Source organism: Chiloscyllium punctatum, chromosome 11 (assembly GCF_047496795.1).
Source record: "Chiloscyllium punctatum isolate Juve2018m chromosome 11, sChiPun1.3, whole genome shotgun sequence".
NCBI classification, from domain to species: domain Eukaryota; kingdom Metazoa; phylum Chordata; class Chondrichthyes; order Orectolobiformes; family Hemiscylliidae; genus Chiloscyllium; species Chiloscyllium punctatum.
In genome coordinates this window covers 69,072,214-69,098,146 of record NC_092749.1, presented here as the reverse complement: position 1 = coordinate 69,098,146, position 25,933 = coordinate 69,072,214, and the positions used below count along the sequence as shown (strand labels likewise).

General features: G+C 40.8%; 1 protein-coding gene and 1 long non-coding RNA gene across 2 annotated transcripts in view; one reads left to right on the top strand and one right to left on the bottom strand.

Moving 5' to 3' along the window:
- Positions 1–670, bottom strand: part of sanbr (SANT and BTB domain regulator of CSR) — an 808,920-nt gene extending 808,250 nt beyond the window's left edge. Inside the window, exon 1 of the mRNA XM_072580998.1 lies at positions 600–670. The gene's annotated coding sequence lies outside the window, so the exon portion shown is untranslated. The remainder of the gene's footprint in view (positions 1–599) is intronic.
- On the top strand, positions 70–25,407 carry LOC140483078 (uncharacterized). Its single transcript, XR_011961882.1, has 3 exons — positions 70–201; positions 21,301–21,434; positions 25,023–25,407. It is a non-coding gene; the product is annotated as an uncharacterized lncRNA (long non-coding RNA).
- The last annotated feature ends 526 nt before the right edge of the window (positions 25,408–25,933 follow it).

The window sequence follows — 25,933 nt, the reverse complement described above, 5'->3', positions numbered from 1 at the left end:
AGGCCGGGCGCCCGGACGTCGCTTAACGTCCCGCCCTAAAAGTGGAGCCGCACTGCAGCAAGACCGGCGTCTGTGTAACCAGGCAACCGGCCGCCTGCGCGGACAGTATGCGAGAGGAGTTCACAGGGTAAATAGGCCTCGGTTGTACATGAACCCCAATTATCAGTCATACTTAAAAGGAGGGAAAGGTCTACCTTGCAGGTAAATTAAAAGTTAATCGTTAAACGTTCTCGATATACAGAGTTTTGATGATGAGTTAACTCTGCTTTCTTCCCAAATATGCTGCCAGATCGACCAGGTTTCGCCAGCATTTTCTGTTTTCTGATACAGTATTTAGGAGAGAAAACAAACACTCTTCAGCGAATCTCTTAGTTTTAAAGGCTTCCAGGCAAAAAGTCAAAGATTGTGTTAATTCTGTATCATTATTAATGCTCATGCCTAATGTTTAAACTCCCTTCAAACGTCATGCTTTTCTGGTGTCATCCCATACTTCTAATTCCAGTATACCAACATTTAAAATATTCGGATTACTAATTTATTGTCATACTATGAATATAATTTAATATCATTATATAAAAACTGCGACGCTTGGCTCTCACCCTTTTTTTGACATTTTATCTGCTTCACGTTTCCAGCTGTAATTACCGTGCCCCCAAACAGCAAACGGTCGCATTACGCGCATGCGCACAATCCACTTACCAGGAGTACGGCGCGAATGTCAATGTGACGTCAACTTCTTTAACGTGTTGTGGGTTCTGCACTCTTAAAGTTCACTTTGGTGAAAATACAGCATTAGGCCTGGTGCATTTAAATTAAGTGACTTTCAACAGCAAACAGGTGCTACGCAGGCAATGTCTATCTACAACTGTGATGTGGAGGTGCTGGTTTTAGACTGGGGTGGACCAAGTTAAAAATCACGCAACAAGTACTAATGTTCGTAGCGCTGTTCCTTCATCAGGTAGCTGTATCTTGATGAAGGAGCAGTGCTCTGAAAACTAGTGTTTCCAAATGTAAGAAACAGAACTCACTCATAAATCAATCAGCCTGAGACAAAGCCTTGGAAACAAGAACAATTTATTACAGCCTTGCAAGTACCGGACACTTCTGCAATCAATAAGAAATGCATGCGAAAACAGAGCCTGTTAGCATTCTTATTCAGTTTACAAGTTGAGGAATAACACCTCCCTTTTCCCATCCTATCATAAGCCGATTACCTCACTTGTTTTTTTTTCTCTAGTTATTTTCTTATCTGGCCATCCTGCTGTCCTTGTCTGCATTCTTTATTCCTTGTTTGTTACAGCTTGTTCCTTTATCCAGTTTCTCTTATCATACTATAAGCTTTATTGTGAAGTGCCCCTGCTGCTTCCTTTTGTGGTCAACTGCAACACTTTAAAGTTATTTCCTAGCTTAAAACTATTTTCTTTAAAAGACCCTCTATGTTCATTAAAGTCTTAGCCTTAAGTATGCTACATGCTACAAGAATTCCGTGACCATTTGTATAATGTTCCCCTTCCCTTCCCCCCACTACACCCCCTCCCCCACCTGCAAAAACAGCATTTCTAATCTCCCACAATTCCCCCTTTTTCTTTTTCTCTAACTGTTGTTTCTGCACTTATTAAGTCTCTTTTAATTCATTTTCTTGTGTTCTGCCCTCTTACGCCTTTTGGCGATGAGGTTCACAATTCAAAGTTTGTGAGAAGATTTGTAGCTTGGGTGCTCGTTGTTGTGGTTCTGTTAGCCGAGCTGGGAATTTGTGTCGCAGACGTTTCGTCCCCTGTCTAGGTGACATCCTCAGTGCTTTGGAGCCTCCTGTGAAGCGCTTCTGTGATCTTTCCTCCAATACCCAGCATGAGCAAGACCAATGTAGTGTACAAAATCCCATGCAAGGACTGCACAAAACACTACATAGGACAAACAGGAAGACAGCTAACGATCCGCGTCCATGAACACCAACTAGCCACGACCAGCTATCCTTAGTAGCCACACACGCAGGTGACAAGCAACATGAATTCGACTGGGACAACACTATTATTATAGGACAAGCTAAACAGAGAACAGCCAGGGAATTCCTAGAGGCATGGCACTCGTTCACAGATTCAATCAATAAGCACATCGATCTGGACCCAATATACCGACCACTGGAACTGACAACCGCAAGCAGCAGATTCAAACCACTACAAATGCCGGAGGATAGATCACAGAAGCGCTTCACAGGAGGCTCCCAAGCACTGAGGATGTCACCTAGACAGGGGACGAAACGTCTGCAACACAAATTCCCAGCTCGGCAAACAGAACCACAACAACAAGGTTCACAATCTTACATTTTACATTTGTGTTGTTCGTCCCTCGAACTCTAGAAGCATTCTTTGACTTTCTCTTTGTTGCATACCACCTGCTGATTGTAAAAGCATCTGATGATTTATTTGGGTTCCTTCCCCAAGGGATGTCATCAGTCCGCTCATTACCCATTTTAGGACATTGAACCCTACCACCAGACCCATTAATATCAAAAATCCAGAGATAGCTAGAGTGACTAACCACCTTCCCCAACCAGTCAATCCCCAATTCCCCCATTCCCATCCTTTTTCGTTCCGATACCGATTACCGGACTCCCTTATCTTGGCGATTTTGTCTCGCACATGTTTGGAGATATCAGTAATGTTAGAGGAGACCTCAGGTATGTACGTACAATATTCCTCTCCAATTAGTGCACAGGTACCACCCTTCTCTGCTAGAATATAATCCAGAGCCATCCTGTTCTGAAGGGTCGTTAGTGGCAATCATTTTGGTCGTTATGGCTGCTATTTGGGATTGGGTTTCGGCCAACGCATCAGCAGTATTGTTGGCCAACTCTTCCAGGGAAGCCGCCAACTTTTGTATTTCTACTCCTGCTCGAGTTGTCCCGTACATACGTATCAAAGTCCAGAGGAGGCGATCTCCTTCGGTTACTTTCTGGGTTACTCACCTTCCTCCCTGTTTATTCTGAGGTATTTTTTAGGGCTCTCTTTAACAGCCTCAAGTGGGCAATTATATAGGTGAGGTAGCAGCAGCCACTCCAGCCTTTCTGGCTTTGAGGCAGTGTTTGAACTGGATGGTCCCACCACCCATTCCCGTTACATCCGCCACTCCAAACGTATTTCTCGCTAAAGATAAATGGGTAGGCCTTTAAGCCACCCACCCAGTATGTTCCGTTTAATATTTGGGGAATGGTCGTGGCAGTAGCTTGGCTGGTGTAGACACAAGATGATTTTCCTAATTGAAAGTGTACGGTATCATTCCGATTACAGAAACCAGTGGTATTTACTGCTCCTTTCGGTGGGGAAACTCTAAGGCCATCGATAGCACCCAGAGTTTTCGGGGCTGGTCGAGGGAACCATCCTGCAATCTCCAAGTTGTATAATTTGAGCCCGAGTCAAATTGTTGTACATCGTACACTTCTTTGGTAAGTGGTATTACCGTGAGAGGAATTCCGGATTCCCCATTGTGTAGGATCTCCGCACATCTTCAACAGTCGGCATGCCCCTTTAGTTTAGCATAATTCTGACATAAAGTGGTAAAATTATTTTTTTCCCACCCTCTTGGCAGCTAGTGCCAATATTATCGTGACAACATAAAGCTGACCATTCATTTCAGCTCACAACGCTATCTGTCTATTCCCTAACCCTTTTAATACCAGGGAGGAGTGAGTCCATGCAACACTTACAATTGTTTTGGGATACAGTTTTTTTTTACTCAATACGTAATAGTCTGTTTCTCAGTCCATTCTTTTTGCTCAGCTTGACTTTCAGAGGGTTGTCTGCAGGATGTGCTTGCCACTCTGCCAAAGGGGAAGGAGCATCCACAAGGCGCTTAACACGAGTGTGATGACTCCTTTTTCAGCAGTTCGTATGGCTGTTTCAGTAGTCAGTTAGGAACGGTCCCTCCCAGCTTGGGTGCAGTTTGGTATCTTTCCAGGTCTTTATCAGGGCCCAATCACCCGGTCGTATCCGATGTACTGCGAACTCAAGTGGAGGTGTCTGGGTCAATAGACCCTTCTTCCTAAGGACAGACAAAGAAGAGCCGAGCGCCACAATATAGTTCTTTAAAAACTTATCATTGAACTCTACAGTTGGTAATTATCCTGTCACTTCCTCATCATTTCCTCTAATTCGGGTTGGCTCAAAAATAGGCACCAAGAATTCCTCGCCTTTTATTCCGGAACCCTGAGATTCTTGTTAGTCAATTTAACACTGGTAGGTCTAAAACTTAGGGATGATCGTGCTGCTCCCGTGTCCACCAAAAATACTGTCTCCTCCCTTCAGGTCCCACCTTTACATTTATCAAGGGTTCCCGGTGGGTCTCAGGAGAAAGGAACCCCTGACTCCCCTAATCTTCATCTAAAGTCATTATGGAAATGGCTTCCCTTTCTCATGCTAATTCTGGGCATTCCCGTTTAAAATGCCCCACTTTCCTGCAATGGTGACACCCTGCCTGTTGCTTCCTTTCCTGGGTATCTGACCCTTGTCTTTAGTGTCCTCCCCTACCCTTCCTGTTATTCCTTGATCCCATTCTCCTTTTTGTTATTTCTTCTACTGCTGCCACTATCATTTTGGCTTTCTGTTTCTGCTTCTCGTTTTCCTTTTTCACATACACTTTCTGTACCTCACATAACAATTCTTCCATCTGTCTTTCACTCCATCCATCTAATTTCTGTAATTTCTTTTCTATGTCTGGCCATGATTTAGTTACAAACTGGACCTTTAAGAGTCCCTGTGCTATCTGATTATCAATATCCATTCCTGAATACTTCGTTGTGGCCTCCTTGAGCCTTTTAAGAAATGCAGAAGGGGTTTGAGCCTTCTCTTGTCGTACTTCAAAGGCCTTAACAAAGTTTTGTGATCTAGGTGCCGCCTCTTTAATTCCTAATATTACCATTTCTCGTAGATCCCACATTGACTCCCTATCTTCTCTGCCATTATTTTCCCAATGAGGGTCAACATTTGGGAATTTCTGTTCTGCTGGGGCCCCTTCTTCCCCAACTGGGTGCTTCTTTTCCCATTCCTATAAAGTCACTCTCCTAATCATACCTCGTTCTTCCCCTGAAAATAACATTTCTAAAATTGCCATCAGTTCTCCCCAGGTATACAAATTAGGCCCTAGGAATTCCTGTAATTGTTCGGCTAGTCCAACCGGATCGTCTATTAAACTTTTCATTTCCTTTTTAAAGATCCTAATTTCTCTGCTAGTTAAGGGAGAGTTTACATAGCCGGATTGTACCTTCCCCAATCGGAACCTCTCGTAAGGGACATAATTTTACATTTTCCATTATCTCTGCCCTCCTTTACGTGTGGTGGCTCGAGTGATTCTGGGAACCCCCCTCCCAGGTTCTGCATCTTTGAGTTCAGAGTCCATTCCCCTTTCTGTGTCTGGACTCGGTTCTACTTCGGGAGCTGTCGGCTCGTTCCGGGGAGTAGTATATGGGGGCGGCAAACATGTTAAGGGATCCCATTGTGGCTTCCCTTTTTTCATTTTTTTTTTCCCTGATTCCTCCGTATTCATGAGACATAATTTTACTCCCGTGCTCCCTATCCAACAAGCCGCATAATCGGACACTTTTTGACTGTACGGTTCATTTCGATTGACATATATATTAAGATCTTGACACAGCCAATCCTCATCGGACCCGTATTTGGGCCAAAAAAAATACCAGGCGCCTTAATACTTTCTCTAGTCCAAGTGAAACAACAATAGTTTATCATTGTAGCCTTATCTTTCTCCCGCGTCCGGGAGTTGTGTTCCCAATTACCCAATATTTTCCCCAAAGGACTGTCGGGCAGAATATATTCCCCTTTAACGTTATTTACAGATCAATCGTTACCCAGGCAACTCCCCGTGCCTCCCATTGTTTCTAATTTAATTAATCTTAATGAGGTCCGGTGTCACCTTCTTCCACACCCCCTTCAGGGTCCTGACTAGACACCTTACTCGTCTGATTAATCTGACCAATTATATGCTTTTTGAGACTTCAACTGTTCTCCATAAATCACTTTTATGTAGGATAAAAGAGATTAGTTAGAAACTGATAATAAGGCAGTCATAACCTGTAAAAAGAACAGGAGTTAAGGTTCTATTTCATAATCTGTAAAATCCTTAACCTTAAAAGAAATCATGTTAAAATTTCCATAGTAGAAATCAGATTCAAAACAGTCCCAGATCTCAAGCTTCAGGGAACAAAGCACAAACATTCAATCACCAACAAACAAATGTGCATTCAAACCGAATCACAAAGGGTTAAACTTTCTACTTGCTGTACAGCTCTTTTCTCTCGCTGTCGCTCTCACACACACACAGACACCGTGTCTCACAGACACTTCCCGCAACTACTCCTCTAGCATTTGAATATTTTTCTGGATGTCTGGCCATAAGTTAGTTACGAAGTGCACCCTCAATATCCCTTCAGCTACTAGCCCTTCTGACACGAGCTGTTTTCCATTGACATACGCTTAATTTTATATATTGCCAATTCCCCGTACTTTTGTACGTCCCGACCACCAAGGCAATACTTAAAGGTCTCTTTTCTTACCTTGGTCTGTGCACAGAGTTACCTGGTCATTTCGGTGCGCCCCGTCCCGCAGCAATTCCTGCAGCAAATACCGCTGCCCCCGATCGCCGGCATATATCCTTTAAGACCTTTCCCTACCTGGGTCTTGTGCACAAGAGTTGCCCAACCGAACCCATCGCGTCTGCCCACCTTGTTTCCAGGGTCTCCCAGTCCGGATCATACTCTCCCAAACCGCGAATGACAAGCAAAGGAGTCGGAGATCACCAAAATCGGTAAGGTGCACCTCCCCCTTTGTCCCAAGAGTGTCGAGCAGTCAGAGTTTTGGATCCCGGAACGAGGCCCCCAATTGTGAGAAACAGAATTCGCTCATAAATCAATCAACCTGAGACAAAGCCTTGGGGAAAAAAACAATTTATTACAGCCTTGCAAGTACCGGACACTTCTGCAATCAAACAAAAATGAGCGCGAAAACAGAGCCTGTTAGCATTCTTATTTAGTTTACAAGTTGCGGAATCACACCTCCCTTTTCCCATCCTATCATAAGCCGATTACCTCACTTGTTTTTTTTCTCTAGTTATTTTCTTATCTGGCCATCCTGCTGTCCTTGTCTGCATTCTTTGTTCCTTGTTTGTTACAGCTTGTTCTTTTATCCAGTTTCTCTTATCATACTATAAGCTTTATTGTGAAGTGCCCCTGCTGTTTCCTTTTGTGGTCAACTACAACACTTTAAAGTTATTTCCTAGCTTAAAACTATTTTCTTTAAAAGACCCTCTATATTCATTAAAGTCTTAGCCTTAAGTATGCTACATGCTACAAGAATTCCGCGACTGTTTGTATAATGTTCCCCTTCCCTTCCCCCCCACTACACCCCCTCCCTCACCTGCAAAAACAGCATTTCTAATCTCCCACACCAAATGAACTTGTTGGGCTATAACCTGGTGTTGTGTGATTTTTAACTTTATCCCCAACTGGAGTGAACTTGATCATCTCCCCATTATGGAATTGCCACTAATGAATTTTCCCACCACCATTGACCAGAAACTTAGCTATAGAAATTTACACTGAAGGCCTTCACAACATCAAGATCCGAAGGGCCTGTACTGTTCTAAGTACTAATGGGCTGCTTGGTTTGGTATAGTCATGTGACCTTAATCATGACGTTCATCTCTAACATACTGTCAGCGTGAAGTTGAGTTTGAGTGTTGAAGAGCTTTAGAGCAGCACAGACACTAAAGAGGTAATCAGGACTGTTAGAGTTACTAAATCTGCTAAAAGCCTTAGGAAGCCACAGGAAAGGAACAAAGATGCAGACCACAATTGAAAGAACTGGTTATATGAGAAAATGGTTGCAAATTTTATTTTCCAGTTCCAGTTGAAATGGAAAGTGATATGAAACAACTTGCAGTTTACCCCTTGCTGTGGCAAATCTACAAGGTTGCGACAGCTTTAATGAACAAATCCAAGCAGATATTAATTGTCCTACTTTTATCACCATTGGAATAAGATTGTGATTTAAAATGTTTCATCCTCAATCTGTCCAAATAACAGAAAACACAAAACTGAATAAACTTTGAAACCTTGAAGGCATGTTTTGAAATCTGAGTGAACATAATTAACAGACAATATATGTCCAATATTAAACCCAAAAGTGGAAAAGAGACTGTTGCTTACTATGTGATTACATTCACACAGCTCACAGAATCCTGTGAATTTATACAACAAAACAATTATCTAATTAAGATTCTATTAAATGTAAGAGAACCCACCGTGAGCATGATTGCTGAGAATGGAGAGACTTACTCTCGGGAAAGAGATTGATTTGTGCAGAAACACGTATTGTAAATCAACAACTCGGCCCACTGAAGATGTTACCTAGTAGGGTGACGAAATGTCTGGAAATGAACCTTCCATCTTAGCGAGCAAATCTGCATGCAGAAGAAGCTTCTCCTCAGCTCTGTTCTAAATGGCCTACCCCTTATTTTAAATTGTGTCCTCCGGTTCTGGACTCCCCCACCAGTGGAAACATGCTTCCTGCCTCCACAGTGTCCAATCCTTTAATAATCTTATACGTCTCAATCAGATCCCCTCTCATCCTTCTAAACTCAAGTGTGTACAAGCCCAGTCGCTCCAATCTTTCAACATATGAGAAACCTGCTTTTCTGGGAATTGACCTTGTGAACCTACACTGCACTCCCTCAATATCCAGAATGACCTTCCTCACATTTGGACCAAAACTGCACACAATACTCCAGGTGAGGTCTCAACAGGGCCCTGTACAGCTGCAGAAGGACCTCCTTCCTCCTATACTCAATTCCTCTTTTTATGAAGGCCAGCATGGGGGGCCATTAGCTTTCTTCACTGCTGTACCTGCATGTTTGCTTTCATTGACTTATGTACAAGAACACCGAGATCTTGTTGTACTTCTCCTTTACTATCTAAATGGAGTCAAGTTAGGTAATCTGCCTTCCTTTTCTTGCCACTAAAGTGGATAACCACACATTTATCCACATTAAACTGCATCTGCCATGCATCCGTCCACTCACTTAGCCTGTCCAAGTCACCCTGTATTCTCATAACATCCTCGTCACATTTCACCCTGCACCCAGCTTTGTATCATTAGCAGATTTGCTAATATTGCTTTTAATACCTTCATCTATATCATTAAGGTATATTGTAAACAACTGCGGTCCCAGCACCGAACCTCATGGTACCCCACTGGTCACCACCTGCCATTTCGAAAGGGACCAGTTTATCACTACTCTTTGCTTCCTGTCCGCCAGCCAATTTTCAGTCCAAGTCAGTATTTTGCCACCAATACCATGTGCCCTAATTTTGCTCATTAATCTCCTATGTGGGACTTTATCAAAGGCTTTCTGAAAGTCCAGGTACATTACATCCACTGGCTCTCTCTTGTCCATCTTCATAGTTACATCCTCAAAAAAATTCCAGAAGATTAGTCAAGCACAATTTCCCCTTCATAAATCCATGTTGACTCTGACCTATCCTGTTACTGCTATCCAAATGAATCATAATTTCATCTTTTATAATTGACTCCAGCATCTTTCCCACCACTGACATCAGGCTAACTGATTTATAATTCACTGTTTTCTCTCTCCCTCCTTTCTTGAAAAGTGGGACAGCGTTAGCCACCCTCCAATCCACAGGAACCGATCCTGAATCTATAGAACATTGGAAAATGACTATCAGTGCATCCACGATTTCTAGAGCCACCTCCTTAAGTACCCTGGGATGCAGACCATCAGGTCCGGGGGACTTATCAGCCTTCAGACCTAACAGTCTATCCAACACCATTTCCTGCCTAATATAAATTCTCTTCAGTTCATCCATTACCCTAGGTCCTTCAGCCACTATTACATCTGGGAGATTGCTTGTGTCTTCCCCAGGGAAGACAGATCCAAAGTACGTATTTAATTCTTCTGCCATTTTCTTGTTCCCCATAATAAATTCACCCATTTCTGTCTTCAAGGATCCATTTTTAGTCTTGACCTTTTTTTGTCTTTTCACATATCGAAAAAAGCTTTTACTATCTTCCTTTATATTTTTGGCCAGTACATCATTTTTTCTCTGCATATTGCTTTTTTAGTTATCCTCTGTTGCTCTTTAAAAATTTCCCAGTCCTCTGGCTTCCCACTCATCTATGTTTGACTTGTTCTCTTTTATCTTAATATAGTCTTTAACTTCCCTCGTCAGTCACAGCCACCCCTACCTCCCCTTAGGATTTTTCTTCCTCTTTGGAATGAACTGATCCTGCACCTTCTGCATTGTATCCAGAAATACCTGCCATTGTTGTTTCACTGCTAGGATATTGAACCATTGAACTTTGCCCAGCTCCTCCCTCATAGCTCCATAATTCCCTTTGTTCAACTGCAATACTGACACTTCCGATTGTCCCTTCTCCGTCTCAAATTGCAGATTAAAACTTATCATATTATGGTCACTACCTCCTAATGGCTCCTTTACTTCGAGTTCGCTGATCAAATCCGGTTCATTGCACAACACCAGATCCAGAATTGCCTTCTCCTTGGTAGGCTCCAGTACAAGCTGTTCTAAGAATTCATCTCTGAGGCACTCCACAAACTCCTTTTCTTGGGGTCCAGTACCATCCTGATTCCTCCAGTCTACCTGCATTTTGAAATCCCCCATAACAACTGTAGCAATACCGTTGCGACAGGCCAATTTTAACTCCTTATTCAACTTACACCCTACATCCAGACTACTGTTTGGGGGCCTGTAGATAACTCCCATTAGGGTCTTTCTACCCTTAGAATTTCTCAGCTCTATCCATACTGACTCTACATCTCCTGATTTTATGTCCTCCCTCTCAAGGGACTCTGAATATCATTCCTCACCAATAGGGCCACCCCACCCTCTCTGTCCATCAGTCTGTTCTTTTGATAGCATGTATAGCCTTGCATAGTCATTTCCCAGCCCCTTGAAGCCACATCTCCGTTATCCCTACAACATCAAACTCGCCAATTTCCAACTGAGCCTCAAGGTCATCCACCTTATTTCTTACGCTTCGTGCATTCATACATAATATTTTAAATTTGTTACTCCCCTCACACTTCCTATCAATCCCTATTTCGCTTGACCATACTGTATGATTCCTTCTTGAGTTTTCTGCTCCGTTGATTCGGTTGTCTTTCTTAACTTATCTTATTCTCACTTTCCCTTTAACTTACTTCTTGAATTTCCAGTTTGTCCCCTCCCCTCCACTACTTTTTTAAGCACACCTGTGTTACAGTGGGAAACGTGCCTGTCAGAATGCTGGTCTCCCACCTGCTAAGGTGCAACCCGTCCCTCTTGTATAATTTATCTTTACCGTAAAACATACCCCATTCTAAAACATAATTGGAATTATGTATTCCAATGTGAAGTAGCAAAATATTGTAGACAAAAGGCAGAATACTGTGGAGGTCATTGCACAAAGGAAAAAATGGCATATTCAGCGTAGATAAAGCAGTATTCTCACTGCTAAAGTTCAAATCATTTTGAACATCTTGTTTGGCCAGAAAGAAGCATAAAATGTGGCTACAGATAGCTCCTAGATAGAGATCAGCAGAAGATCCTGATAAATCACTCCACATCATACAACAGGTTGGTTCAGTCAGGTCGATAGACAATGAATGATATATGACTATTGGAATGATGACTGCAGCAGGAAAACAACAAATCAACATGAAACTTAGGAAGTATCCTTGTGTGCCACACAACATCCTGACCTTCATAGACCTATGTGAAATGGCTCAACGCAGCAATCCAAAAAATGAATCTTTCTAAAGTAAGGTTGAGGCTATATGATAGCACTATATTTGTGTCGAGAGGATAAACTACTCAGATTCCAATTTAATGACAAGAAAAAGATCAAGTGTTCCATGTCATTGATGGCAAGTAAAAGTCACTCCTCTGAGACGAAGCAGAGTAAAACTTAGACTGTTTACCTTTGATATACCAGAAATGATTTGCAGCAAGGCACAGCACACTAAAGTATTGACTGCAGAAGAGATCCTAGAGGAATGCAAGATGTATTTACAGGTTTAGAATGATATCTCAAAGTAAATGAAAGAGGGGGAACGAATTCAGCATCTACCAAGGAAAGTTCCAGCTGTTCGCAAGACTAACCTTCAGGACAAGATAGAAGAACTCGAAAAGAAATAATCAAGAAAGTGACAACTCCAAAATACTAACAGCATGGTATGAGTGAAGCAACTTAGAAAGCTGAGAGTGCGCTTGTCAACCATAACCGTAGTGAGTGTGCCCTGTATATTTTATTTTTGTCTTTGGCCACCGGGGAGGTGCAAAAGGATTGTAGGACAGCTAATGTGGTTTCACTTCACAATAAGGGTGGTTAAGATAGACCAGGGAACTACAGATCAGTGTGTCTAACATCATTGGTGGGAAACTACTGGAGAAAATAGTAAAGGAGAAAATTAATCTTCCTTTGGAGAGGCACGATTTAATCAGGGATGGTCAGCATAGCTTAAGTCATGCCTAACAAATCTAATGGAATTTTTTGAGGAGGTGACCAAGTGTCTGGATGAGGGTAGGGCATTTGATATAGTTTATATGGATTTTACCAAGGACTTTGAGAATCTGATAAAAAAAGGTAAACGCTTATGGTATCCAGGGTAACTTGCCAAGTTGGATCTAAAATATGGTTAGTGACAGGTTATTTGTTTCACTGGAGCCCAGTGTACAATGGCATATTACAAGGATCAGTGCTGGATCCTTTTTTTAATGATATTCATAAATTATATCAACAAAAATATTGGGGGGGGGACTGATAATTATGGATGACAAAAAGATTGAATGGGTGATTGACAGGGAGAAGGAAGATGGGTTAGGTTACAGGTAGATATAAATGAATTTTTCAGATGGACGACTGGCAGATAGAACTTAACCCTGATGAATGTGAGATGGTGCATTTTGGAAAAAGGGACAAAACGATAGGTAGTTAAGAAGGCAGACAGGACATTTGCCTCTGTCAGTTGTGGCATAGATCATAAGAGCAGGGAGGTCATGTTGGAATTGTTTAGAAATTTGGTTAGACCAGATGTAGTTCTGGTCACCACACTAAAGGAAGGATGTGATTGCAGTGGAGGGGGTGCAGAGATTTATCAGGATGTTGCCTGGGATGGAGCATTTTAGCTATGAAGGGAGGCTGGATAAGCTCAAGTTGTTTTATTTGGAGCAGAGAAGGTTGAGGGGGGTCCTGATAAAAGTTTGTAAGACTGGAGAGTTGAACAGGGTGACTCAAAGCAGCTGTTCTCCTGAGATGAAGTAACAAGAGGACATAATTTTTAAAGGGAAAGACAGGAAAAGATTTTAGGAAAAATATTTTCACCCAGCAGGTGATGGCCATCTGGAATGCACTGCCTGGGAGCATAGTTGAGGCAGGAAATGTCAACCATTAAAAGGTTTTTGGATGAGCACTTGAAGTGCCTAGTATGAGAAACTGGCACTATTGTAGGTAGTAATATATCTTTGGTTATACACACTTGATGGGCTGAAGGGCCTCATCTGTACTGTATTTTTTTTTGGCATTACTAATTTCAGTGTCTCCAAATGTAATTTTTCTGGTCTTTTAATAGAAAATTGGAGATAGCAACTTTACACACAAAGGGGAGAGAGAAAGATTGAAGCAGCCAACGTTTGGAGGTTTATTGCTCCTCTCTGTTTCATTTCCCTCTCAGATTCTGTGTTAAGTTGCCACTTGACCACTCAGATGTTTGTTCTGATTCTGTGTTTGTTTTTCCAATTTGCAAAATCTCCTTGTTTATTCTCCCCTTTTTAAAAGTAGTGGCCATTTTTCACATTTTCGGTCCATAGTCCAAACATAACATATATTGCCTTATGTATTCCACCTTTAAGAGAAATGTTACTTTCAAATATATCTTCTACTGAAATGCATGAAACAGACAGCAAAGCACAAAACACACATACGTACACTGTTCATCTGTACAGTATTTCAACAAGTTCTTGTCATGTTTCCCTAAATTCTCATTCTATCATTTTCACATTCTAAATAATGCATCTGCTATCACATTAGTTTTTTTTCTGGAAATGTGCACAATTTTTTTACTTTGCTTGAATCAATAAGCTCTATTTGAATAATCTTATATTTCAAGTTGTAAATTTTTGAACAGAGTATTTTTCAGAAAAATAAATCTTACGTCTCTAATACCTATTCTCTGAATAAAACTAATGTAAATCTAGAATAAAAACACTCAATGAAAACATCCAAATCTTCACCCGAAACAGAAAAATCTATTTCATTTGCTTCCACAGTGAACTTCTCTGTGTCAGTGTCGAAGATTACGTTGAATTAGCCCGGCTGAACAATTTATGCCTAATGATGAGAGCCATTGATTTCTTACACAATTCTAACTCCAGGAAATATTATAGAGTTGATGCTTTAATGAAACCATTCTCAAGTGAAAATGTTTTCCCATACATCGGCTTTCAGGTCTATTTCCCTATTTTGATTTGCAGTTGTCTCACTAAATGTTCACTTCTTCTTCAGATGGAAAAGAAACTTGATTGTTTCAAATAGCTCATCAGGTTTTCTTATTTCATAAAAAATATCTTTTATATACAGTCACAACCACAGTTTGGTTCTGTACAGTAGCATGTCAAGGAAACAAACGTTGGAGTTTGTCTATCAACCAAAAAAATCAAAGTTATCTCTTACTTGTACAAGACTATATCTTCGTGCATTTGAGGCACCGGGATGGTCTGATAACTGAGCAGACCCCCGTTTAACTTTGGCAGAAGGGCCTCAGACAGTGATCTAATACTTTATTAAATTTCCAAATATGCTTTATTCATATACTTATATATACACAAAGTCGCAAACACAATTCAGTTTTGTACGGTAACATATCAACAAAACAAACAAAGGTTCGAGTTTGACTATTAAAACAAAGGCATCTTTTACTTCAACCAAACTTTATTTACACTCCAGTGGGACCATCTGTTCTTTCCAGTTTGGTATTCTCACATTCCAAACACTTAATCTACAGTATAAGCACCCTTTCTCCCACAGCACTCCACCATCACAATTATTGCATAAATACTTCCCCTCCCACTTGTTGTCAGCTCTGAAGAGTCATCTCAACTTGAAACATTATCTCTTTCTCTCTCTTTCTCACAGTTCATCTAGAAATTAGACAAATGGGTGATTAACTGGTGCGAGAGGATGAACAAATAGTTTACACAGAGTGAATTAACATTTCTGAAGAGGGTCACTGAACCTGAAATAATAACTCTGCTTTCTCTCCACAGGTGCTGCCAGACCTGCTGAGTTTTTTTTTCCAGCAATTTCTAATTTTTGTTACACAGAGTGTATTGATCTCATTAATGTTGTTAAGGCACCATCCTGCTCTTTAGCTGAAATGTTTGAGGAATTCCATAGGTGAATTCCTTTTCTCTTCTGGTCCATCTTCTATCAAAAGAAGACAGCTTTCTGATGAGGACTATCCCTTCAAGGATTGCTCTTGAACTCTTAGCACTTGTTGATATATCACATTTTTGGGGCTGACTTTCTAAGTTGTGTCACTCATTTGAAAACTCTTTATCCATGATCTCAGGGCAACTTTACACAACATAAGAATCATGGACAGTCCCTTGCCTGCCTTCATGTGAAGGTTAATTTTCATTGGCAAATAATTTCTTAAACACTGCATTAATAATAATGTACATATGGTGCCAGATAATTATTTGATGCCAGCATATCAAATATAGTGGCCTTGGTGATATTTGTTGACAGTGTTGTTTTGTCCTTGCTCATTAGAAATTTTAACAACAGTTACATGAGATTTCATGTTAAACAGGAAATATTATTTTAAAAAAATTCCAAAGGGGTCTCAATTTCCAAAAAAATGCAAGAAATTATTGCTGTCCACAAACCAATGCGACTGTAAGGCAGAGTTTGCCAGACGTATCTGAAACGAAGTGAGAAAAATTGCAATTAAATATTTCCAAAACCAAATACACATGTCATTGTGGTCAAAAGATCTTCACCTGATCCTGGAAAGGATCAGTGTGCAATCAATAAATGTAAAAACGTATGACAATTTATTGGATTAATCAACTACTTAATATAATTCTTGGCAAATTCGTCTTTGAATTGTGACTATAATTGCAACTTCCAGCCATGCATTGGTATTGAGACATGGAATAATAAGCAGCACTCATTAAAATCAAGTAACTAGTGACTGAAACGCCAATGCTGAACTATAAAGTTACCTTGTCGTATAATGTCAGTTGGCAGGACTTGGAGCAATCCTAATACAAGAACAACCAGTTATATTTTCATCTAGTATGCTAACAAACATAATGGTAAGCTCATGTTGAGAAAATGTATCAGGCCTTTTTTTTTAAATGAATGTTTTCATCAATACCTACTTGGAAGAGACAAAGTTAGAGTTGAGTTGGACTACAGGCCACTTCAAACTAGAGTAGATGGAGTGGGCCCCCCTCAGACCCATAGTCTCACTTCCTGGTTCACTGACATACAGACTAGCAAAGGAACTGCAACACAAACGGAAACACCTAGTAGAAGACTCAATCCGCTCCGTCCACTCCACCCAGGAATTCATTAACATCATCAAAGATGCCAAGATCGAGAACGATGAGGTCATGGTCTCCTTCAAAGTGACGGCCCTATTCACATCAATAAATATCACCCTAGCCAAAGAAACACTGGCCTCACTGCTCGACGAATCAAGGACACAAACACCTGACAGCAACAACTCCATCAGCAAGGACAGCATCCTCAAACTAGCGGACCTGTGCCTTCCAATTCACTTCCCCTTCAATGACAAGATCTACAAACAAATCAATGGGATCACCAAAATCAGGGCTTATAGCAGGAGCAGTTATGCAGAGGTTAGAATGAACAGCCCTTTCCCATGATCCAGCCCAAGATTTGCATCCGCTATGTCGTCATGAAATGCCACAAATTAGAATAAACCCACAAACACATAAACAAAATCCTTACAGGTATAAAGTTCACCAAAGAGGAAGACAACAATAACAGACACCCCTTCCATCACAATAGAACGAAAAACCAATGGAGAGCTACAGGAAAGCCACACACACTGACTACATCTCAACTACAGGAGCAATCATCCCAACACCCACAAACAGAGCTGCATCAGGACATTATTTAAATGAGCCACAACACACTGCAGCACCCAGGGACTAGGAGAAGCCGAGTACAAACACCTATATAACGTATTCAGGAATGACAGGATAAGCACAGTCCGCAGATACCTGCACAACAGACCTAAACAAGAAGACACAACACGCCCTGAGACTCTAGCCACCTTGCCATACATCAAAGATATCTCAGAGATAACGACCAGCTCCTCTGGTTCCTCAGCATCATGGTAACCCACAAACCTACCACCACACTGAAACAGCTCCTGATAAATTAAAAGGAATCTGTACCATCAACCAGCAGAATGAATGTTATATACAAGATACCCTGCAAGGACTGCAACAAACATTACATTGGACAAATGGGCAGGAAACTAGCCACCAGGATACATGAGCACCAACTAGCCACTAAAACACATGAATAACTATCACTGGTATCCATACACACAAATGAAGAGGAACATCAGTTCAACTGGGACAACGTATCTATCCTGGAACATGCTAAACAAAGGAGGAAGTGAGGACTGCAGATGCTGGAGATCAGAGCTGAAAATGTGTTGCTGGAAAAGCGCAGCAGGTCAGGCAGCATCCAAGGAGCAGGAGAATCGACGTTTCAGCATGAGCTCTTCTTCAGCTACCAGCTCAGGAGCAAATTTATAACCTGCTAGATAAAATAAAATCTTCAGATCAATTGCGAAGCAGCAGCTCGATGTGGTGTGGAAATCAACTCATTGGAAACATTGAATCTGACAAACAAATGCCTCGCTTAAATCAATTGAAGTACCCAACAAGCTACAATTCTACAAGTATTGATCAAAAAATAATATGAAAGTATGGCTGAAAAGCATGAAGGACATGTTTGATGCCACAACATCATCTTGGGTAGAAACATGAATTGGCTGCCCAAGACAGCATATTGTACAAGGGAAATAATCATTGTCTCTTAGGAGTTAAAAGGACAGATACTCAAGCACATCATGCAAGCCACCAAAGAATTGAGCCGAGTCCAAAACCAAACTCTTCGAACAGGTTGATCAGAAATATCTAAAAAATCTCAAGAATTAAAAATATTTTTTTAAATCCATGAAAATATTTATTGTTTGGAAGATGGAATTTATTGTTTGATGAAAACATTATTGTTCTATCTCTGAAGAATTTTAAAACTTTTTATAATAGACAATTAAGTAAAAGACATCAAGATAATCTTGTAGCCAAGATTTGTAATTGTATAGAAAAACACAAACAGCATAATACTGGGGAGTGAGGGAAATTAAACTTTCAAGTAAAGTTGGCTATATTTTATTTACTATCTTGATAAGTTATCATTTGTGCCTTAGTTGACAGCAGATTTGACTTTGAGCCAGAGGCTGCACTCCAGCAATTGCAGCACAGAAATTAAATCTGACATTATTTCCTCACCTCTTCAGATTTACTATTATCATTCCTTTCCTCAAATTTCCCATCCTTGGCCTCTCTGTTCTTCCAAATACAACCCATTTCCAAACTAGCTTCCTTATCCAACACCTTTGAATGTTTTGTCATCTCCTGAAACTCCCTGATTTTTCCAAAAATTCCACCAATCAGATTTCCAACCTTGACAGGGCACTGGAACAGTTCTTACAATGTCACAGAAGACATATGCTGTGATCGTTAACTTAGTGAGTTAACCCTCATTTTTCAAGGCTCAACTGCATCATTGTTGACCACATCAACTTCCTTCAGCTTCTCTCCTCTGTCATCTGCGGGCTGGGACAGGCCTTAACTGATTCCATTCTTACCGAACCACTTGCAGCCAGAAAATCACCTGCACAGGCTTCTATTTTTCATTCTCATTACATTGACACAAGGATCTATCTCTGGCCTTATCTTTTATTGTCCACATGCCATTGCTGGACAAGATTCAAAAAAACAACCTCAGATTCCAATTGCAAGCTGCTGAAAATACCTAACTCTACCTCAAGATCACCTGCTCCTAATCCTTTAAATTTCTCTAAATTGTCATACTGCTTGTCTGATACCTAATATAGGGCAAGCAGATATGTCTTCCAATTAAATATTACAAATATCATATAATTATCTTCAGTCCCTATCGCAAACTCTGTTTCTTTGTCTTTGATTCTACCCTCTCCCTAACAACTGAGGCTGAACCAGTCTATTAATTTTGCAATCTTACGGAGCCCAGCCTCTGACCAAATAATCACTCGATTGTCTGAATCCACTCAGTAATTTAGCCTCAAGGGTGCCATTTTTGTAGCTCATCTCCTAGTGAAATCCTCAATCATCCTAATAAAGCTTCCACATTTGAAATTCAGGGCTTATCGTCCAGCTTTTCTTCTACCACGCTGGAGCAAAACTCTGCTGTTTGTATCCAATTTCATACTTTGTTCATCCCTTATCTCTGTGCTTGTTAATATATCTTTGTTCCCAATCCACCAGTACACGATGAATTGGTGCTTATGTAAACCTATTACTACCTCCATTTAGTCACCTAACTCACCTTTGCTTCTATCTATCTGCATCTGAAATTGTCATCCATGCGTTTGTGACCTTCAGACTTGGAATTCAAATACTGTCTGGTCAGGCTACTATCCTCCATAAAACTCAGCTCATCAAAAGTTGCTGTCTATGCCTTAATCCTCATCAAGATCTTTGCACCATTATCCCCATATTCTGTGACATGCATTGGCTCCCAAATCCTTAATGTCTCATGCATTCTTCATTCCCTTTGCTGCTCCATTGATAGCTGTGCCTTTTGATGTCCAGGCCTCCCTCAATGGAATTTCTTCCTAAATCTCTCCACCTTTGTACTTCATTATCCTCTTGATACCTTCAAGAACTATCTAAAGTTTTGCTAACCCTCCTAATGTTTCAATCTTTAGCTCAACATTCACTTCTGCCTTTTACTCCACTGAAGTGTTTTGGACATTCCTCCTATGTTAAAGACACTATACAATTACGGGTTCTAAAGTGATGCATTTGGATTATGATAGTTTCAAGCACATGCACATATGCATAAGCCAGTTTACTTTCTAATGGCTGTGGATCAGGCAAGGCTCATTGTTTATAAACATCTGAAGGTCTGTGGACATTGTTATGAGGCTATAATGGGGTATAATAATGTATAACAAAAACATTGAACTTCATAACCAGAGATACAATACTTCTCCCATCGTAATACAATCTGAATATTGTACTCAATTTTGTCCTATTCGTGCTGGGAGATATCTATGTTGAGCAAAAATCCTGAGTAAGGTCACCAGTTTGACATTTAACTCTTAGGGCATCAACATGTTTAGCTGAAGGAGTGTAGTCTTGTAGTGACATGACAGAGGTCTCCAAAATTATGAAAAGGCTATACTGTGGGTGGTTAGGATATTTGAGCTAGATTGAGAAAGAAGATCTAAGGGGCACAATACTAAAGAAAAAACAGTGGAGGCAAGACCTACACTTGACAATACTTTTAAACAATGTCTCCTGGCACAGTTTGCCATGGACTGTGGTGATTGTAGATAGATTTGTTATAGGTTTAAAAAATGAAACAAGATGACTTTCTATGAGTAGAAGAAATCTCACATGATGGAAAGTAGTTGGGTCTCATAACTATTTGCATTACATTAAGATAGTCATTTGGAACTTGCTTGATTGGTTTAAGAGATCAGAGAGAAATATTTAAAAATAGTTCATATATCTCTCCAAGAAGATGGTGGGTTGGTTGCTGATGCACACATGCTATACCCCTTGTCTGGATGGGACATGTCACATGGTCTTTCCTTGTCTGTCTGTTTCATATGTTTGTAAACATTGGTAGCTAATTAATGGTACAGTTTATCAATTCATTATGAGATATACTAATGAAAGATACAAGCTGTCAAAACCAATAAGGCAAGAAATTGTCATTCACTTTTTTAACTTCACTGGCAAAAAACAACATCCAAACTAACTGAGCAACTTAATATCAAACATCTCAAATATACAAACGTATAATTAGAACTGTGTAAAGCCGTTATAATCACATTAGGGATAAAAAATTGAAATTGAGTGGGTACTTTCTTGTAACAGCATGTGTCATATTTCAGCTGCATATTCAAGAAAATACTGGAAGATTGATTGAGAAATATGATGCAGAACCATGCACAGCAACTCTTTTAAAATAAACTAAAATGGAGTCAGAGTGATAAAGAAAAGGAAAGTACCTGGACAAGTGAATTCGGTATGTGTACTGGTTACAAACCTTTTTTTGGGTGAAACCATAGAGGCAGTCACTTTGGTCTTTTTGAATCTCTGAGGTGTAACCATTATTATGAAATACAAATAAATTAAAGATATGTGGCATATGTGGATAAGATGCCAGAGGGTTGCTGGAACCCAAGAAATTATACCCAACATAAAAAGCTTCATAAAAGAAAAATTTGGGCAAGAAAATGTTAATATTAATTGTTTCAATAAGAAATTATCAAAAATTTATTACAAATAAAGTTTTTTTTTCCTGTTTGGTATGCTACGAAACACTTCTTGGATAAGTGGGACTTGAACCTATATCTTTTGCCCAGAGGTTGGGATAATACCACTGCACCACAAGATCTCTTGAGGGACAGACAGTTAGAAGCAATGAGGGATTTGCAACAGCAACAGAATGTGATGGATGGCAGTTATAGGAAGGGGGGATGTCTCAGATACAGTCAAATAAGTATGCTGTTTTGGAAAATGTAGGGGGTGATGGATTCTCAGGGGAATGTAGCATGACCAGCCAAGTTTCTGGTATTGAGACTGGCTGTAATGAAATGAGGGGTACGTTGTGTTCCAAGAGATCAGTTGTGTTAGGGGACTCTCCAGTCTGAGGTACAGACAGACGTTTCTGTGGCCAGCAGCGAAAAATCAGCATGGTGTGTTGCTTCCCTGGTGCCAGGATCAAGGATGTCTCAGAGAGGGTGCAGAATGTTCTCATGGGGGAAAGGGGCCAGCAAGAGGTCATTGTTCACATTGGAACCAAAGACATAGGAAGGGAAAAGGTTGAGATTCTGAAAGGAAATTACATAGAGTTAGGCAGGAATTTAAAAAGGAGGTCCTCGAGTAGTAATATCTGGATTACTCCCAGTGCTACGAGCTAGTGAGGGCAGGAATAGAAGGATAGAGCAGATGAATGTATGGTTGAAGAGCTGGTGTATGGGAGAAGGATTCACATTTTTGGATCATTGGAATCTGTTTTGGGATAGAAGTGACCTGTACAAGAAAGACGGATTGCACCTAAATTGGAAGGGGACTAATATACTGGCAGGGAGATTTGCTAGAGCCGCTCAGGAGGATTTAAACTAGTAAGGTGGGGAGGGGGGGGGGGGTGTACCCAGGGAGATGGTGAGGAAAGAGATCAATCTGTGACTGGTACAGTTGAGAACAGAAACGAGTTAAATAGTCAGGGACAAGGTAGGTGTAATAAATTAAACTGCATTGATTCAATGCAAGGGGCCTAACAGGGAAGGCAGATGAACTCAGGGCATGTTTAGGAACATGGAATTGGGATATCATAGCAATTATAGAAATATGGCTCAAGGATGGGCGGGACTGGCAGCTTAATGTTCCAGGATACAAATGCTACAGGAAGGATAGAAAGGGAGGCAAGAGAAGAGGGGGAGTGGCGTTTTTGATAAGGGATAGCATTACAGCTGTGCTGAGGGAGAACATTTCTGGAACTACATCCAGAGAAGTTATTTTGGTGGAACTGAGAAATAAGAAAGGGATGGTCACCTTATTGGGATTGTATTAAAGATCTCCTAATAGTCAGAAGGAAATTGAGAAACAAACTTGTAAGGATATCTCAGCTATCTGTAAAAATAATAGGGTGGTTATGATAGGGGATTTTAACTTTCCAAACATAGACTGGGACTGCCATAGTGTACAGGGTTTAGATGGAGAGGAATTTGTTAAGTGTGTACAAGAAAATTTTCTGATTCAGTATGTGGATGTACCTACGAGAGAAGGTGCTAAACTTGACTGACTCTTGGGAAATAAGGCAGGGCAGGCAACTGAGGTGTCAGTGGGGGAGCACTTTGGGGCCAGCGACCATAATTCTATTAGATTTAAAATAGTGATGGAAGAGGACAGACCTGATTTAAAAGTTGAAGTTCTAATGGCCAATTTTGATGACAAAAACTTTCATAAGCTGTTTGGGGGCAGATGTTCGCAGGTTAAGGGGCAGCTGGAAAATGGGAAGCCTTCAGAAATGAGATATCGAGAGCCCAGAGACAGTATATTCCTGTTCGGGTGAAAGGGAAGGCTGGTAGGTATAGGGAATGCTGGATGACTAAAGAAATTGAGGGTTTGGTTAAGAAAAAGAAGGAAGCATATGTCAGGTATAGACAGGATAGATCGAGTGAATCCTTAGAGTAAAAGGCAGTAGGAGTATACTTAAGAGGGAAATCAGGAGAGCAAAAAGGGTACATGAGATAGCTTTGGCAAATAGAGTTCAGGAGAATCCAAAGGGTTTTTACAAATACATTAAGAATAAAAGGATAACTATGGAGAGAAAGATCAGCAAGGCGGCCTTTGTGTGGAGCCGCAGAAAATGGGAGAGATACTACATGAGTATTTGATTAGATTCCCTACAGGCTCTTCGGCCCAACCAGTCCACACCGACCTTCTGAAGAGTAACCCACCCAGAACCATTTCCCCTCTGACTCATGCACCTAACACTATGGGCAACTTAGCATGGCCAATTCGCCTGACTTGCACATCTTTGGACTGTGGGAGGAAGCTGGAGCACCCGGAGGAAACCCACGCAGACACAGGGAGAATGTGCAAACTCCACACAGACAGTCACCTGAGGCTGGAATTGGACCTGGGACCCTGGTGCTGTGAGGCAGCAGTGCTAACCACTGAGCCACCTTGTATTTACTGTGGAAAAGGATATGGAAGATATGGAAAGTAGGGAAAGTAGGATTTGAGCTATAGGGAGAAGTTGAACAGGCTGGGGCTGTTTTCCCTGGAGCGTCGGAAGCTGAGGGGTGACCTTATAGAGGTTTACAAAATTATGAGAGGCATGCGTAGGATAAATAGACAAAGTCTTTTCCCTGGGTTGGGGGAGTCCAGAACTAGAGGGCATAGGTTTAGGGTGAGAGGGGAAAGATATAAAAGAGACCTAAGGGGCAACTTTTTCACACAGAGGGTGGTACGTGTATGGAATGAGCTGCCAGAGGAAGTGGTGGAGGCTGGTACAACTGCAGCATTTAAAAGGCATCTGGATAGGTATATGATTATGAAGGATTTGGAGGGATGTGGGCCGGGTGCTGGCAGGTGGGACTAGATTGGGTTGGGATATCTGGTCGGCATGGACGGGTTGGACCGAAAGGTCTGTTTCTGTGCTGTACATCTCTATGACTCTCTGACTCCATGACCAAATGATGTGGAATGATGATGTGGAAACTTGACATTGGCTTGGATACCAACTTGTTTAAGTGGGTGAACAAGAATGTGCTCAGTGGACAGCAGTGGTTTTATAGCTTTGTAGAACAGGCTATATCCTATTAATTTTAAATTTCACATGGTGTTTACATGATGAGGTGCTTCATCTGAACTAAAAATTGGTAAAACTTAGCCCTATGGTTGAAAGTATATAATGTAAGTACTGAAGCACTGATCACCCCAGACAATCAATTTACCACTTAAATATTTGTGTGTTTTCTCATGAAAGCAGTCAATATGTACATTGATGGAAAACAAGGTAAAGTTTAATAACTAGTTAATCGTGAAAAATTTACTGATGGTACTTTTTACTGACCATTGTCTTGATTCTCTTGAAAACTAGGAAGAAGTAATTTTCACGAAAGAACGTTGCTTATTCAGTCATCTGGACTCTTCATGACTCAATGTCTAACAGCAAATCTAAAACGCTCAGTATGAAAGTAGGAGCAATACAACCATATCATAACCTGAAACACAGCAGTCCAATCTCCAGTCCTGACACACCCATCAATGACCCTCCAGATTTTACTGGTATAACTGGTGTAGCCATGTCCATTCCAGAAGCAAAACAACCAGCCATACATTTTGATACTGTTAAAATACAGAAGTTGACGCTCTCAAAAAAAAACTTTGAAAGAGAAAAACATGACATTTCTGCCAAGGATGCCTCAAACAAAGTAAGATGAAATTTTCTTCATACCCTGACTTATTAACAATACTGGGAGAAAGTGAGGACTGCAGATGCTGGAGATCAGAGTTGAGAGTGTGGTGCTGGAAAAGCAAAGCTGGTCAGGCAGCACCGAGGACCAGGAGAATTGACGTTTTGAGCATAAGCTCTTCAGGATTCCTGATGAAGAGCTTATGCTCAAAACGTCGAGTCTCCTGTTCGTCAGATGCTGCCTGACCAGCTTTGCTTTTCCAGCATCACACTCTCGATTCTTGTTAACAATACTGCCTTCTATTGACCTTCGGATATTTTCACTCCTGTTATTGTTGCTTCATCAGCATCTTGCAGCATATCATCCTTTGAAAATTTGGTCCTTTCACCCATCTTCAAGAAAAGTGTTGTCTCTTACTGTTTCAACTGCTACAATATTGTTATTATACCTGTGCTTTCCAAAGTTATCAAAGTTGCTATGAACTCTCAAATTATTTTTATTAGAGATGCACAGTTAAAAAGGAAAGGCTGCCATTTTGTATAGTGCCTTTTAAGATTTCTTTCAGCAAATTAAATACTTTTAAAGTGTCATTGCT